Source organism: Oryctolagus cuniculus, chromosome 8 (assembly GCF_964237555.1).
Source record: "Oryctolagus cuniculus chromosome 8, mOryCun1.1, whole genome shotgun sequence".
Classification (NCBI taxonomy): Eukaryota; Metazoa; Chordata; class Mammalia; order Lagomorpha; family Leporidae; genus Oryctolagus; species Oryctolagus cuniculus.
Genome location: NC_091439.1, coordinates 77,981,759 through 77,999,458, shown reverse-complemented (window position 1 = coordinate 77,999,458; position 17,700 = coordinate 77,981,759). Strand labels below are relative to the sequence as shown.

General features: G+C 41.1%; 1 pseudogene; it reads right to left on the bottom strand.

Moving 5' to 3' along the window:
* Window positions 1-1,686: 1,686 nt before the first annotated feature.
* Window positions 1,687-2,141, bottom strand: LOC138843284 (large ribosomal subunit protein uL23 pseudogene; annotated as a pseudogene).
* Window positions 2,142-17,700: the final 15,559 nt, after the last annotated feature.

Genomic DNA, 17,700 nt, shown 5'->3' with positions numbered 1-17,700 from the left:
GGTTTCCCATGTGGGTACAAGGGCCCAAGGACTTGGACCATCTTTTTACTGCTTTCACAGGCCATAGCAGAGAGCTGGATCGGAAGTGGAACAGCCAGGTCTCAAACCAGTGTCCATATGGGATGCTGGCACTGCAGGCAGCAGTTTTACCTGCTATGCCAGTTTCAACTCCAATGATCTATTTCAGACTGAAAGTGTCTAAAGAGATATGGCAACTCAATATGACATGTGATCTGGACCTTTTTCTACAAAGGACATTTTATGAGATAAAATCTTGAATGGTGTCTGGAGATTAGATATAGTGATAATTAATGATGATTTCCTAATGTTGATGCTATATGTGAGTATACAAGGATAGGAGCATGTTCTTATTATAGAAATAACACATTTAAGTATTCAGAGTGATGGGGCATCTTGGTAACTTATTTTCAAATGTTTTAGGATAAGACAGTCTGTACCATTCATGTAACTTTTCTGCAAATGTGAGATTGTTTCAAACAAAAGTAAATGATTAAAAAATAGAGACTCAATTACATAAAATCTATCCACACCCTTTTCCTTTTCAAAAAGGTCTTTCCTTGGTGGTGGGAAGGCCCACACAGAGCATCATTGCACCACTAGGTAAGGACTACAGAGCCAAATAAGATAATACATGCCAGAACTCCAGTGGATGACCAGTCTGGTTAAGCAGACTTTTAGCTGCAGAAGAACTACCTGATGCCAATACCCTTGTTCATAGTTAATCCCCTTCCCAAGTGTTTGAAACAGGTAAGAAATCTCATGGCTATTCTTTAAGTAAGTTTTAAGAAAGGAATGTGGGCCGGTGCCGCAGCTCACTAGGCTAATCCTCCGCTTTGTGGCGCTGGCACACCGGGTTCTAGTCCCGGTCGGGGCGCCGGATTCTGTCCCGGTTGCCCCTCTTCCAGGCCAGCTCTCTGCTGTGGCCAGGGAGTGCAGTGGAGGATGGCCCAAGTGCTTGGGCCCTGCACCCCATGGGAGACCAAGATAAGTACCTGGCTCCTGCCATCGGATCAGCGCAGTGCGCCAGCCGCAGCACACTGGCTGCGGCGGCCATTGGAGGGTGAACCAACGTCAAAGGAATACCTTTCTCTCTCTCTCTCTCTCTTTCACTGTCCACTCTACCTGTCAAAAAAAAAAAAAAAAGAAAGGAATGTGGAAACTGTGAGGGATACTTGACAGAGTCTTGAATTTATAGGTACAAGAATTTTGATTAATATTTTTAATAAAATCATTCATGTAAATGTGCATTATGAAAAAAGTATGCATGGATTCCACAATTTTATATCAAAATAAATATATCTTTTAATTCTACTTCCTCACAATCTTTTTGAAGTCTCTTTATAATAATTGTCCTTTAATAAGAAGGATATTAGTATATAAAAGGGTTTTAATACAGTTTAAGATATGTAGAAATTGCCTAATTTTCCCACAGAAACAATAACTGTGTAGTTCTTAGTTTGATCCTCCTTTATATAGGTATGCTAAGATTGAACCAGACACAGCAGGAAAGCAACAAGTACATTGTCTCTTCCCTGAAGGTGAGGTGAAGCACTCTCCATGTTTCTCAAAAATTGGAGTACATATTCAGATCTGTGGTTTACAAGGAGAGTGACATTTTTTTAAGGTGAAAAAACATATCTTTAGAATTAGCCAACTGGATTCAGTTTAGATGACCTTAATTTTGTTGGTGACATCCAAGGCATCATAATCAGGAGCCAATCAAGCATACACCTTCTTCTCTCCATCAGGCCTGATCAAGATACTGACTTTGGCTACATCAGTGTCATAGGGTTTCTGTTCAGCCTGTTTGATCTGGTGCTTGTTGGCCTTACCATTGATAAACATTGACAATAAATACAAGTGTATTGTCTTCTCTTTTCCTCATGGCTGACTCAGTGGTCAGGGGCAACTTGACAATGGCATAGTGGTCAAGCTTGTTTCTCCTGGGGGTGCTCTTCACAAGATATTCGGGTCCCACTGGAAGCATAGTGTCTTGGGCATGGATCTTTGTCTTTGTGTGGCTATGGATACCTTTCAGTGGCCTTCTTGGCCTTCAGAGCCCTTGCTTTAGCTTTGGCTTTGGGAGGGGCAGGAGCTTCCTTCTTCGCCTTTGGTTCCATCTTGGTGAAAAGCGAGAATGAAATTATGAGTCAATCTTTTCTTTTGTTTGCCACCTAAGAGTGTTATTTTTTTTTAAAGAAAGTGTATCTAATTCATGTGCTTTAAAATTAATTCCTCCTGCTGAATGGATGAAGACTTCCATTAATTATTTTTAAATCATTAAATACGCTTTTGTGAAGCACCACACTTGCCTGTCACCATGACTCTAGACACATTGTAAAAAGCCATACCACTACTGAATGTAACCCTTACAATCAGGGGTGAATCTGGTTTCTCCACCTGTTCTGATAACATTGCTTCAACACAACAACTGAATAAATATGGGATACTTTGAAAATCTCATGAAGAATGGAATAAAAAAAGTTTATTTTGACACAAAACTTTTGAAATACATGGACAGGGGAGTCTTCAAACAGCTCATAGAAAATGCATAAGTACTTGAAACAGCTATGGATGGATTTCCAAAATCTTTGCAGCAAACTTATCCATTAATTTCATTATCCACAAACTTTTTGAAATATGTTCGTATTACTCATATTACTTTATCCTCTCAGCATCTTCAAAGAATCATTCCTTACAGGCCTCTTTCCATTTGCATGATTGCTGTTCCATTTCTATATGTGACCCTTGGTCATAATGATTGCTTGGTTAAGTCATGTGACCCAAGCTGGGTCTATCAGTCCTTTTGCCAATAATTGCAAGAGTAAAATAAAGATATCAGTGCTACAACTTATAAAGCTCATAACAGTCACCAGCTACATCTTTACATATTTTATATAATTTATTCACTTGAGAGGGAAAGAGAGAGAGAGAGAGGGAGGGAGAGAGAAAGATAGATCCCATCCACTGGTTCACTCCCAGGCAGGCTGAAGCTGGGAGCTGGGATCTCAATCCAATCACTAGAGTCATCACTATTGTCTTGCAGGGTCTATTTTAGCAGGAAGCTGGAGTCAGGTTGAAACCCAGCCATACCAATGTGCGATGTAAGGATCTTAACTAGCATCTTAATCTTGGGGCTAAATGCCCTCTCTTCTTATTTAGTTTCATTTTTTATTTGAAAGGCAGAGCTAGATAGAGACAGACAGACAGAGACTTTCCATCTTCAGGTTTACTCCCCAGATGCTTGCTACAGCCAGGGATGGGCCAAGCCAAAGCCAGAGCCTGGATCTTAACCTAGATCTTCCAGATAGCAAGGATCAAAGTATTTGAACCATCATCTACTGGCTCCAAGGGTATACATTATCAAGAAACTGGATCAGAAGTAGAGGAGCCAGGACTAGAATCATATAATATAGGATGTGGGCATCCCATGCAGTGATTTAAGCACTGTGCCAACTTTCCTCCCTACTTCTCATTTGGAGTGTGTTGAGCAACAAAAAGATGGGATATAGACAGCAAGACAAATGAAGCTGCCTTATAGAGACAAGAAAAGAGAGATGGAGAGAATTTTATCAGTTTTGAATTCTTAGTTTTGCTGTTCCTAAAGCCCAGCTGCATTTCTGTCTTCAGGTTTCATCCACTGTCCTAATATCCTTCTCCATGAATTCTCTTTTTCTGCTTAAGCGAGCTAAATTTAGTTCACTTACCTGGAGCCAAAAAGTATCAATTGGAGATTGACAACATAAAAGTGGGTTACTGCAGAAGACAGACCCTAACACATAAGAGCTAGTGACTTCATATGAAAAGAATTGAGAATTCTGCCACCTTTCATGCTTGTATGGGAACTACAGTTCTTGTACAGTGACAAAACAGCCAGCCAGACCATTTCCTTTTGGTCCTCAGACCTTGTGTCCATGAAAGCAGGAACAATGAGGCCTAATAACAATTTTGCAGGATTCCCATGTGTTTAGAAGTTGTAGAGAATACTAGAAAAAAAGACTAGCTCCTGGCAGGTCTGCTCCTTGGAAAGCAGATGAGTGTCACCAGACAAGTGTGTCATCTTGTGTCTCAGGCTGTTTATTGAAGTTTGTTAGCTCACGATTCTGGAGGCTGGAGTTCCAACTAGCATCTGGTGAGAGCCTTCTAGCTTCATCAAAACAAGGTAGGGCTGCCCACATGGTGAGGCATGGCAGGAGCCATAGCTTCAGGCTCGCTTCCTCTCTTTATAAAGCCACAAAAGCCCTCACGGGGTCCCCACCGCCATGACCTAATTACCTCCCAAAGTCCCATCTCTGAACATTGTTCACACATGAAATCGGGGATTAGGCTCCCAGCGCATGAATTTTGGGGGAATATTCAACCATAGCACCCTATGAAGAAAAGCCATTTTCCATCTGAACTAAACTGTTGGAGGCTATGAAACACGAGATAATCAGTGCCTTGCTGTATTATAACTGCCAAATTCCCTGTTGAAGAAAATGAAGGGATTCTGGTATTTGAAATGGGGGGAAGCTAGAAGAATCAGGAAGCGCTGAATTTCCTTTAGAAACTCACTGCTGTAAATCCATTGCCAGTTAAAATACCCTGTGCACATTGATGAGCACATGGGCTGGAATACAGCCAGGGGATGGGTGCAGAGTTCTAGGCCAGATCAACCTTCTTCATAACACCACCACCCAAGCCTCAGAGAATCTTGTGACTGATTCTATAAAGTTCAAAGCTGTCAGAAAAAGCAGAGCATCCACTAAGATTGTGAAGAAGCCAAGAGTATGGGGCCCTGCTTGAGGTACAGAATCAGAGTTCAGATGGTCAACCTTTCTGTCTTTTGGTTTTATGAAAGGAATTTTTTAACATATTAGATTTTTACAGTAACAGTAAATGCATGATAATTACTACAATACAATTCTCATGTTAATGTGATATTCATACAAAGAAACAGGTTCAAAATAATTCCTAGGTACAAGTTTAAGAATATAATACTGCTCTCTAAAATGCAATACACCAGCAGTGTAACACAGCATTAGGGGAATTGTAATGCAACAAACATCAAGCCCTTGCTCAGAGGACTCTGGGATTTTTCAACCCAAAAGCAATCTCTAGAAACTCACCACGGCTGGGCTATTAGGGTGGAATGGCTGTCCCACAGGAAAGTCCTTTTCTGTTCTCAGGAATGATCCTGAAAGACTGGACAAGGGAAGCTGAAGCAGCCACATTGGTTCAGCAAAGAATTCACTCTACTCCAATTAAAACTGCCACAAAGCATTAATAATGAGAACACAGGCAGAAAGATGACAAAATCCTATCAAGAGCACAAAGCTATTAAAATTAGACAAAGATAAATAGCCTTGTTCCAGCAACACTACACCCATGATACCTACTGGCTCTCAGAAGACGGAACCTAGTTCTGCTACTCATGAGACATATAACACTGGACAGGTTTTTAAAAACATGTACCTCAGTTTCCTCTCCTCTCAGTAGGTAGAATAAGAATAGTGACCATCTCCCGGTGTAATTTGGAGGATTATATGAACAAACGTGCAAGTCCCTTAGCGTAGTACCTGGCCTTGCTACTCTGTTGTTATTTATGTTGTCAAATTTTAGGTTCCTTGTGAAAGACAAAACATTTCATGGCTGAGTCAAAGCTTCTCTAACCCTGATCAACCCCTATTGTGTCTGAAGTAGTTACATGTTGAACCTGCTCCATATTTTATTGCCAGCATCCACAAACTGCTATTGACTACATCCACAAATGGCTCCAAACTTGGGTGAAGTATCTCAGTTGAGGTTAGACTTTGTTTTATGCCTTCCACCAAATCTTGTTAATCTGTCCATTGGCGATGCTTGTTTTTATTAGGAAAAGGAATAAACTATAGAATACTCTAAATTTGATTTCAGTCTAAAATTCATTTAAACCCTATGTGTTATGAGTGACTCCAGTAAACATGATTTAGTTCTTGTTCTCTTGAAATTCACAGTTTAGCAGGGGAGATGGATTTCTTCATGGTTCATACAGTGAGACAAGGGGCCATTAGTGGTTTGTGCAGGACATGACAGGAAATGCACAGTTGGGTGGAGCCATGATAGCTGAATGATGAGGACATTTCAGGCCAGGGTGAAATTGTGAACAAGACTGTGGAGATTTTGAAATCTCCTCTTGCAGTTATACCATGGTTAAGATGCCGCGTCCCACATTAAAGTGCCTGGGTTAGTTCCAGTCTCTGACTTTAGCTTCCTGCTAACACAGACCCTGGGAGGCAGTGTTGATAGCTCAAGTGGTTGGGTTCCTGTTACTTATGTGGGAGACCTGGATTGAGTTCTCAATTCATATTTGGCCTCAGCGCAGCACTGGCTGCTTTGGGCATTTAGGGAGTGAACCAGTAGATAGGAGTGTTCTCTCTCTCTTTGTTAAATAAATTTTCTATTCAAAGTAATAAGACAGATATTTACTTGGTAGACCACCTAGTAATTTCTTGAGAAAAAATAGTGTCCTGTGGGGTATTGGATGTGAGAAACCATTAGGAGCCATCCAGGTATCACATGATGCAAGTCCAAGAGCAGCTGCTACAGATGAGAAACTGACAGCCCTGTGCATAGCTGGGTGATGACAAAGGAGTCCCTTCATTAGAAACCTTCCTTTAGGACGGCTTGTAGAACAATAATTAATTTTATTATAGCTTGAGTTCTTCCTCTAAATCATTACTTTTTCAATGAAATAAATACCATCTACAGGTGCTTATTTTTATAATAACCACCTCGTTTATTTACAGGTATTTCTTAGCTTGGCAATTATAGGTTTCTCTTAGTCACAAAAGCTTGTGACTACTAGGCAAACAAGATACTTTCTGTCTTCAGTCATGTACATCCAAGTTCAAAGAATATATGGAGCCTAGTGGAAAGCATCATTAAGGGCTTAAAATTGTTTATATGAAATACATGAAATCTGTTCTCTCTATATGAAATAAAAAATTTAAATGTCAAATGTGTACTTTGAGATTGTAAGGAGTAAAATTATGAAAACTGGAAAAATGTTGCATCTGGAAATTTTGAACAATATTGAGTCCTGAGCCTGGTGAAAGCCCTCTTAACTGAAACTGTATAAGAGTGGGCTTGGGATGTTGAAATCATGATGCAACTGGCTGGCAGGTTAGCAGATCACAATACTCAATGGAGCTTTGTTTAAGTTTGACATCCTCCTTCACTAATCTCCTTGAGACTCAGGTTTATGTGAACTGCTTTTCTTTCTCTCTTTTTTAAGAATTTTAAAAATTTATTTTCTCTTTGTTTGAGAGCCAGAGAGACACACACAGAGAGAGAGATCCTCAATTTGCTGTTTCATTTCTCAAATGTCCACAAGAGCTAATGCTGGGTCAGCATGAAGCCAGGAGCCAGGAGCTCAAATCAGGTCTCCCAAATGGGTGACAGGGTCAGAAATAGTTGAGCCCTCATCTGTTACATCCCAGGATATGAGTTAGTAGGAAGCTGGATCCATTGAAGAGGAGCTAGGACTTGAACCAGGCACTCTGAAATGGGATGAGGGAGGTTCAAACAGTGACTTTTTTCATTGCACCAAATGCCTGCCCTGTTTTTCTTTTGAAAATAATGTAGTGATATTTCTTTTTTATAGAAAATTTTTATTTAATAAATATAAATTTCAAAAGTACAACTTTTGGATTATAGCGGTTCTTCCCCCCCCCATAACACCCTCTCACCCACAATCCATCCCATCTCCTACTCCCTCTTTCACCCCATTCTTCATTAAGTTTCATTTTTAATTATCTCTATATACAGAAGATCAACTCTATACTAAGTAAAGATTTTAACAGTTTGCACCCACACAGACACACAAAGAATAAAGTACTGTTTGAAGACTAGTTTTACCATTAATTCTCATATTCTCATAGTAAAACAAACAACAGTTTACACTCTTATTTATGATGTCAGTGATCACTTGAGGCTCTTGTCATGAGCTGCCAAGGCTATGGAAGTCTCTTGAGTTCACAAACTCTGCCCTTATTTAGACAAGGCCATAAGCAAAGTGGAAGTTCTCTCCTCCCTTCAGAGAAAGTACTGCCTAAAATAATGTGGTAATATTTCAAAAAGCCTTTATGTTCAATTATTCTTTCTCTCTTTACATGTTTCTCTTATCTGGCCATGTATCACATACTGAAGTTTCCTCAGTGTTTTGGGCAATTACATTTTAAAAACATTTATTTATTTACTTGTTTGTTTAACTAACTTGAGAGGGAGAGAAAGAGAGCGAGCACTTTCATTTGCTGGTTCTGTCCCCAAACACCAGCTATGGCCAAGGCTGAGCAATTCCTAAGCCAGGAACCAGGAACACCATCCAAGACTCCTGTGTGGGTGGTAGGGGCCACCCTATCACTTGAGCCTTCACCTGTTGCTACCATAGGTGTGCAAGCAGGAAGCTGGAATTGGGAGTGGAACTGAGACTTGAACCTTGGTACTCTAATAATGGGTTGCAAGCATCCTAAGCAGTGCCTTAAGCACTGTGCCAAACAGGATTACATTTTTCTCATGACATGCTCTTTTAGGAAATGTTATCTGGTCTTGTGGCTTCAGTGACCACTTCTAGCATATGACTTCGTCCCAGACTTCGGATTTCTGTGTGCTATTCCAGCTGGACTTCTCTACCAGAATGGCCCACCAATGTGTCAATGTTCCTCACCACCTTTATACCACTATTCTACTCTCCATTCTGTTTTGTCTTATTATAAATATTTCTGTTTAGACAAAAACTATGGTTGTACTTAAAGCTGATTGAAGAGATAGAGACACTCTTCTATGGATGTTCCAGACTTTTCCAGGAGTTTCAGAACTTCATGATTCTGTAAAATGTATCATTGCCTTAGAACATTTGTTTCTTTCTTGGTTTCCTTTTTTTCCAGTGTATTTCCTGCTTTGAGGATTATATGGCTCATTTCTTTGTTGTGGCGGCACTTAGACTCAGTTCTAGTTACTATGTGGTAAGACTCACTGTGTGTAGCAGGCAGCTAAAATTTGCTAACCAAATATCTATTGCCTACTGTATATTCCTAGGGGTAGGAAGATGATTGGTTGCAGTGTGTGTGTGTTGGGGGGGGGGTCCTGATAGAATTTTTCTTTTTTTTTAAACTTTTATTTAATGAATATAAATTTCCAAAGTACAGCTTATGGATTACAATGGCTTCCCCCCCATAATGTCCCTCCCACCCGCAACCCTCCCCTTTCCCACTCCCTCTCCCCTTCCATTCACATCAAGATTCATTTTCGTTTCTCTTTATATACAGAAGATCAGTTTAGCATACATTAAGTAAAGATTTCAACAGTTTGCTCCCACACAGAAACATAAAGTGAAAAATACTGTTTGAGTACTAGTTATAGCATTAAATCTCAATGTACAGCACACTAAGGACAAAGATCCTACATGAGGAGTAAGTGCACAGTGACTCCTGTTGTTGACTTCACAAATTGACACTCTTGTTTATGGCATCAGTAATCACCCTAGGCTCTTGTCATGAGCTGCCAAGGCAATGGAAGCCCCCTGAGTTCACTGACTCTGATAATTTTTAGACAAGGCCATGGTCAAAGTGGAAGTTCTCTCCTCCCTTCAGAGAAAGGTACCTCCTTCTTTGATGGCCCATTCTTTCCACTGGGATCTCACTCGCAGAGATCTTTCATTTAGGTGTTCTTTTTTTTTTTTTCCCCCAGGGTGTCTTGGCTTCCATGCCTGAAATACTCTCATGGGCTTTTCAGCCGGATCTGCATGCCTTAAGGGCTGATTCTGAGGCCAGAGTGCTGTTTAGGACATCTGCCATTCTATGGGTCTGCTCTGTATCTCACTTCCCATGTTTGATCATTCACAAAGTTATGGAAATAGAGTACCAGTACCTAGATTGTGGTGATGGCTTCAGGTCTATACGCATTTGTCAAAAACTGATCCAGCTGTAGTTTATCATATCTAAATTATGCCTTAATAAACATGACTTGTTCAAAAGCTTCCTGTGGTACAATGGTTGTATGGGTGGGCCACCCTCCTGAGCAACTGTGATGGTTGGGAGAGGGACACAGAGAAACTGGAAGATGGTGAAGAACAATGATTTTGATCTTTTGGAGAGGTTTCAACAGAAATGTTTCTCTGAAGATGCCATCTGGGTTGTCTTGTCCTGTGATTCTCACCAAATATCCTTCAGCGTATTTCCTTGTCAACCCAGAAAGTAAAATTCTGGAGTTGGACACTTTAAACAAAATCCAGAGGTCAGCTGCTCATAGGAGCAGACTAAAAGGGCCACCTGGCAAGATGCAAAGTCACAAAATTAGAGATTGGGAAGCAACCGCTTATTCTAAAACAACAACAACAAAAGAAAATGAACAAACAAAAAACCAGACTGATGAGATGGAGGGGAAGAACTTCTAAGAATGAGAAGAGGAAAACAAACCAAGATTGTAAATTGCCATTCCCCCGTCTCACGTCTCCTGCCCCTAAACCATCTTATGTGGGTTTGTTTACCATTGCTTGCAAAGGTTATTTCTAGTTGCAGCATTTCTGTGCAACCCCAAAGCACACTGCGGGAAGAACAGAAACACCCTTCTGACATCATACTTGTTTTGTCCTTGATGATTCCTTTAGTACCTTAAAAATATTTCACTTATGGCCTCAGATGATCCAAGTTGCATTTCAGGGGTTCAGCATACATCAAGAGACAAAAATAAGACATTCTTGTCCCGAAGAGCTGACATTCTAGACAAAGGCAGACCCCAGAGATGAAAACAAAAGCAACAAACACTAACAACAGGTGAAAATCAGCAAGTAAATTACCTGGCTTGCTGGAAGATCAAAGGAGCTGATCTAGTGTTTTAGTTGTATGCCCCAAATTCCTAGGTTGTAGTGCTTACCCTTAGTACCCTGGCATGTGACACTTGGGAATAAGGTCATTACAGATGCAATTAATGAAGATGAGGTCATCATGTGGGCTCTGATCTAACATAAATTTGGATACAGAGGGACAGAAATGCGTACAGGGAGAATGCACGGGGAGAACACCATATGAGCATAAAAGCAGCATCAGGGCCATACATTTACCACATCAGAGATTGTCAGCAATCATCAGAAACCAGGATAGCAGGAGGGAACAGATTCTCCCAAATTCTTCAGACGCTTAAATAAAAGATGTATTTATTTGAAAGGCAGAGCCACAGAGAGAGAATTCACACACACACACGCATAAATGCACACACACAGACCGAAAGAGAGAGAGAGAGAGAGAGAGAGAGAGAGAGAGAGAATGAGAGAGATCTTCCATCTGGCTGGTTCACTCCCCAGTCAGCTGCAATTGGGCTGAACCAAGTGGAAACCAGAAACACAGAACTCCATCCAGGATTCACAAGTGGGTGGCAGGTGCCCAAATGCTTCATCTTCAGCTGCTTTCCCAGGCTCATTATCAGGGAAATGGACTGGAAGTGAAGCAGCTGGGATTTGAATTAGCACTCATATGGGATTACAGCATCAGAAGCTGTGGCTTAACCCGCTGTGCCACAGTGTCAGCCCCTCATCAGACACCTTGATAATGGACTTACAACCTCTAATTTCTTGAACAAGAAATTTCTGGTTTTTAACCACTCAGGTTCTGTTATTTTTTTTTATAGTAGCCCTAGTAAATAGGTACTGGGGCTTTGAAACAAAACAGAAGGGAGTAAGAGGTATTGGTAATCCCTTCCAGGGAACTGGCTCATTTAGCCATTTTTCATTTAGAGAAACCAAGAAGAATGACCATTCTTATATCAGAGTGCACCAATATCCCATATAAGAGTACCAGTACCACTGGTTGCTCCACTTCCAATCTAGCTTCCTGCTAATGTACTTGGGAAGGGAGCAGAAGATGACCAAAGTACCTGAGTCTGAGCCATCCATGAGGAAGACCTGGACTGAGTTCCTAGTTTCTAGCTTCAGCTTGGCTCAGACTTGGCTGCTTTTGGGGAGTGATCTAGCAGAAGTGTGTGTGTGTGTGTGTCTCTCCCCCTCTGTCTGTTGCTCTGCATTTCAAATAAATAAATAAATCTTTAAAAGATCATCATTGGGGCTGGCGTTGTGGCATAGCCAGTAAAGCTATCACCTGGGATCATGATATCTCATACTGGCACTGGTTTGAGTCCTGCTGCCCCACTTTTTTTTAGATTTTATTTCTTTATTTGAGAGGTAGAGTTACAGATGGTGAGAGGGAGAGACAGAGATAAAGGTCTTCCATCCACTGGTTCACTCCCCGATTGGCCACAATGGCTGGAGCTGGACCAATCCAAAGCCAAAAGCCAGGAGCTTCTTCTGGGTTTTCCACGCAGGTACAGGAGCACAAGCACTTGTGTCATCTTCTACTGTTTCCCAGGCCATCAGCAGAAAGCTGGATCGAAGAGGAGCAGTTGGGACGCGAACTGGTGCTCATATGGAATGCCAGCACTGCAGGTGGAGGATCAACCTGCTGAACCACAGTAGTGGTCTCTGTTCTACTTTCAGTCCAACTCCCAACTAATAACATGGCAAAAGCAGTGGAGGATGGCTCAAGAGCTTGGGTCCCTGCCACCTGCTTGGGAGACCTGAAAGAAGCTCCTTGCTCCTGACTTTGGTCTGGCCCAGCCCTCGCCATTGTGGCCATTTCAGGACTCTCTCTCTCTCTCCCTCTCTAATTCTGCCTTTCAAATAAATAAAAAATAAATCTTAAAAAATATTATTTAAAAAATGAATAAAACAAGCAACCTTTTTATTTTTTAACTTTTATTTAATGAATATAAATTTCCAAAGTACAGCTTATGGATTACAATGGCTCCCCCTCCCCATAACTTCCCTCCCACCTGCAACCCTCCCCTTTCCCTCTCCCTCTCCCCTTCCATTCACATCAAGATTCATTTTTTTTTGATGGGCAGAGTGGACAGTGAGAGAGAGAGACAGAGAGAAAGGTCTTCCTTTTGCCATTGGTTCACCCTCCAATGGCCACCGCGGCCTGTGTGCTGTGGCCAGCGCACTGCGCTGATCCAATGGCAGGAGCCAGGTACTTATCATGGTCTCCCATGGGGTGCAGGGCCCAAGCACTTGGGCCATCCTCCACTGCACTCCCTGGCCACAGAAGAGAGCTAGCCTGGAAGAGGGGCAACCGGGACAGAATCCGGCGCCCCAACCGGGACTAGAACCCAGTGTGCCAGCGCCGCAAGGTGGAGGATTAGCCTAGTGAGCCGCGGCGGCGGCCTAAGATTCATTTTCAATTCTCTTTATATACAGAAGATCAGTTTAGCATTTATTAAGTAAAGATTTCAACAGTTTGCACCCACATAGAAACATAAAGTGAAAAATACTGTTTGAGTACTAGTTATAGCATTAAATCTCAATGTACAGCACACTAAGGACAAAGATCCTACATGAGGAGTAAGTGCACAGTGACTCCTGTTGTTGACTTAACAAATTGACACTCTTGTTTATGGCATCAGTAATCACCCTAGGCTCTTGTCATGACTTGCCAAGGCTATGGAAGCCTTTTGAGTTCACCGACTCTGATCGTATTTAGACAAGGTCGTAGTCAAAGTGGAAGTTCTCTCCTCCCTTCAGAGAAAGGTACCTCCTTCTTTGATGACCTGTTCTTTCCACTGGGATTTCATTCGCGGAGTTCTTTCATTTAGGTGTTTTTTGGTGGTGGTGGTGGTGGTTTTTTTTTTTTTTTTTTTTTTTTTTTTTTTTTTTTTTTGCCAGAGTGTCTTGGCTTTCCATGCCTGAAATACTCTCATGGGCTTTTCAGCCAGATCCGAATGCCTTAAGGGCTGATTCTGAGGCCAGAGTGCTGTTTAGGACATCTGCCATTCTATGGGTCTGCTGTGTAATAAGATCATCATCCATAGAGTATCATTAGTGGCCTCTCTTTGGTGGAACCAGAGTTCAATTCATGGAATAGATTTCCCAGGGTAGTGATGACGGCAGGGAGAGCACTGGGTCGGAAGTTTTTGCCTGCTGTGTAGGGCTTGTGCCTATTTCCCATTCAATAAACCAAAAATGGTTACAACACTTCTTCACAGGGTTGTTGTTGTAAGAGTTAAATAAACCAGCACATGGAATGAGCTCTTCAAATCATGCCTGCCATTGAGTGAGCCCTCAAAGTGTTATACCTGTTGTTATTGTTCAGCGAAGATGCACCTGAACAGACTTCTGAAGTCATCCAATAACTTACAGGTTGTAAAGCATGAATCTGAGTCAATGTTGATAAAAAGAGTTTACAGAATTGTTCCCATTGTGCATTGGGTTGACAAACTAATGGGAAAAGCAGAGAGTAATAAAAATTTCAAAACAAATCAGCAGTGCCTTTGTGGTTATTCCTATGAATCGACAATACGTAGTACTTTCAGGCCACAAATAGGGCCTGCAATTGGTTCACGGGATTGGGAATAAAGAGTAAAATTTCAGATGTAAGAATTGACTACTGAGAATGTGAAGAACAAGGTTCCAGGAAGAAACTGAAGATCTCCAAGGGTCCTTTGTCCATAAGGACTTTTCTTGTTGAATAAGGAAAGGAAACCATTGTATGTGGGGTGTAGCAAGTGAGAAAAGCATTGTTCAAAGTGAGGTTGTGTAAAAACACAGCAGTCAGCTCACATGGACTTTGTCACCTTGTTAATTATTTGACACAATGGAACCTGTGTAAGGTGTTGAGTCTGAGTTGTGGTGGTGATAGAGAAGGGTCTCTCCAGGACCAGGACCAGGTTGCTGGATTATGTCATGGTTAGAAAGAGTATCATTCACTGAGAAAGAGCACACTGAAGAGAGCTGATTTGGGATAAATTGAGTATATGATGCCTTTGAGACAACTAAGTAAAAAGTGTCCAGTGGTCAGTTGAGCATATGGGCTCATGGTGCAAGGATGAGTCACGTAAACATGAGGCATTCTGGCATCCATTTCCTGAGAAAGATGTAAGGCAGTGGGTATTTTGTGGTCTGACAGTACCCTCCTGGAATGCAGGGCTAGTCCTTGGGAAAGAAATGGACCAACTGGCTTAGTGTGTAATACTTTCTTCCTTTTTGACAATTTCTATTTTGAGCCCCCAATCCCTTCATTGCTCAAACATAACCACAGTCGGTCAGAGACCTAGAGATTTCTATAGAGCTGTGTCTAAATGGGCGAGCTTGAGCTTGGGTGGTAGCAGTTGTCTTGCAGGGTAGGCTGATGATCTTCAGTGCCATCCATCTGCACAGTTAAGTCCTCAACCATCAGTTCATACAAGCACAATGAGATATTCCTTATCCTATCCACTTGATCCTCTCAGGTGTAGCAGCTCTTTTTGTTTCTTCCTCATAACACTTGGGAGAAAGAATTTTTCTGTTGCTTCTGTACAGTTTGAAGAACAGGAACCTATGACTGTAGGCCTGCACCCAACATCCAACTTTCCCCCTTTCACTCCCTGAAGACTCCACCATGAAAGTAGATAGTATATACCCTCTGACTCCAGGTACCCCAAACCTCTGGAGGTTTTCAGCCTCACCAGGGCTGTCAGCAGGATGTGGGAGACCATGTTTCCCAGTGAGCTTCTCCAAGACCTCTTAAGGATCCTGTCATCTCTCAGTGACTCTAAACCATAAGGCATGGGAACAAGCCTCAGCTCGGATTCCCACTCACTTCCCTCTCCTTGATGTGATTCCTCCCTCCTCCCTCCACCTAGCTGTGGAAAAGTCTTCTCATCTGCTTTCATCTGAGATCTTGCTTTCGCTGAGGATTTGGCTTTTACAAACCAAATCAAAGCAGGTTCTTCATTTTTCTTCTATCTCATATGATTCTTCTGGATTCAGAAGAAAGCAAATCCTCAAAGATAGTAAAGACAAGACATTTGAAAGACAGGCTCAAAGTGCTTTTTTTTAAATGCCTCATGACAGTCAAAAGAGAAAGATACCCTTTACTTCTTTTAGATGATTTTACAATCAGATTACACTGTCTAGGTTGCCTATGTTAAATGCCTGTTTGGTGTATGTTGCATAATTACTCTTGTGGCCAGAAGGAGACCATGTTTAAGAACCTCTATGACTATTTTTACTTGCATAAATCTCAATTGACCTGAAAGTTCATTGCATATGCTATTTTCCTTCTAGTACCTTCTTAAAAGAGTTTAAGTGGAGTCCTGTGAAGCAAAACTAACAGAACCTGCAAAACCTCATGAAATTCATGATGTTTAAATCATTCTATTTTCTTGTCTAACAAGGCCCATTATATAAAACCCTACTCCAGTCATATTTCATAACACACTCTTTTCTCGGTTTCCAAGAGCCACAGGAGCTATACATTAATTTTTAACCATTAATGTTGTGGGTATGGGGATGAGCTTTGAATGTAATATAGCAAAAATAAAAGTATCAGTACATATTATTATATTGTTAGAAGAATAAATATTCAAGGAAAGAAAGAAAAATATAATATTGGATTTTCATTATGCTACATTTTCTACCTAACCTAATGAAACATAAATTCTGAAAGTTTTACACTTAAAGATATACTCCATCTTTCTCTAGTATCAGAGAGAAAAACAAATCAATGGTTTTAAGGTAATACATGTACAGTTAGAGCACATCAGTATGTTCATTTTATGAAGGTGTCATTTGTGAACTGATACTTCAGAGCTTGGGATATAATTGGCTGTCAACAGTGTATAACTGGATGAAAGATGTTTCTGTTCATAACATCAGTACCTAAATAGAGGTGTCTACAAGAAAGAAGGTTAAAAGAATAATGTAAGTATTAGCATACAACCTATTCCTTTGGATGCTATTAACTAACTCGGGTAATCTACTGCACTACTTCTTGGCTTTACAATGTTTCCATATACTAGCAAGATGAACAAGAATTTTCTTTATTAAATGGTAGACTACAATATATGCAATATATTTTCCATTATCTATTATTTTCTGCAATATCTTTCTTCCCCAAATAAAGGAATTTTAATACAAAGCGGTTGCATACAGATATTATAAAATCTTATTCTTTCTTAGAACGGGTGGGAGGTGTGAAGTAAAATACCATTAATTATTGACTTTTTCTTTTTCTTTTTCTTTTTTTTTTTTTTTTTGACAGGCAGAGTGGACAGTGAGAGAGAGACAGACAAAGAGGTCTTCCTTTGCCATTGGTTCACCCTCCAATGGCCGCCACGGCCGGCGCACTGCGGCCGGCACACCACACTGATCCTAAGGCAGGAGCCAGGTACTTATGCTGGTCTCCCATGGGGTGCAGGGCCCAAGCACTTGGGCCATCCTCCACTGCACTCCCTGGCCACAGCAGAGAGCTGGCCTGGAAGAGGGGCAACCAGGACAGAATCCAGTGCCCCAGCCGGGACTAGAACCCGGTGTGCCAGCGCTGCAGACAGGGGATTAGCCTATTAAGCCGTGGTGCCGGCCTAATTATTGACTTTTGAGAGAACTCTACACAGGTGAAGGCATATTTGCAAAATTCTCATAATGGATGAACAAAAGAAAAAATTCAGATTCTTCATTAATTCAGATTTTTCATTTTTGTATTCTTTAGTACATTTACAATTCTTCCTTCAAACATTTCTGACAGGTATTTCTGAGATTTTTCTAATATTCCAACACCTTTTTAGAAATATTTATTTGTTTGTTTGAGAGGCAGATACACAGACACACAGAGAGAGCTCTGGGGCTTGTGTTGTAGT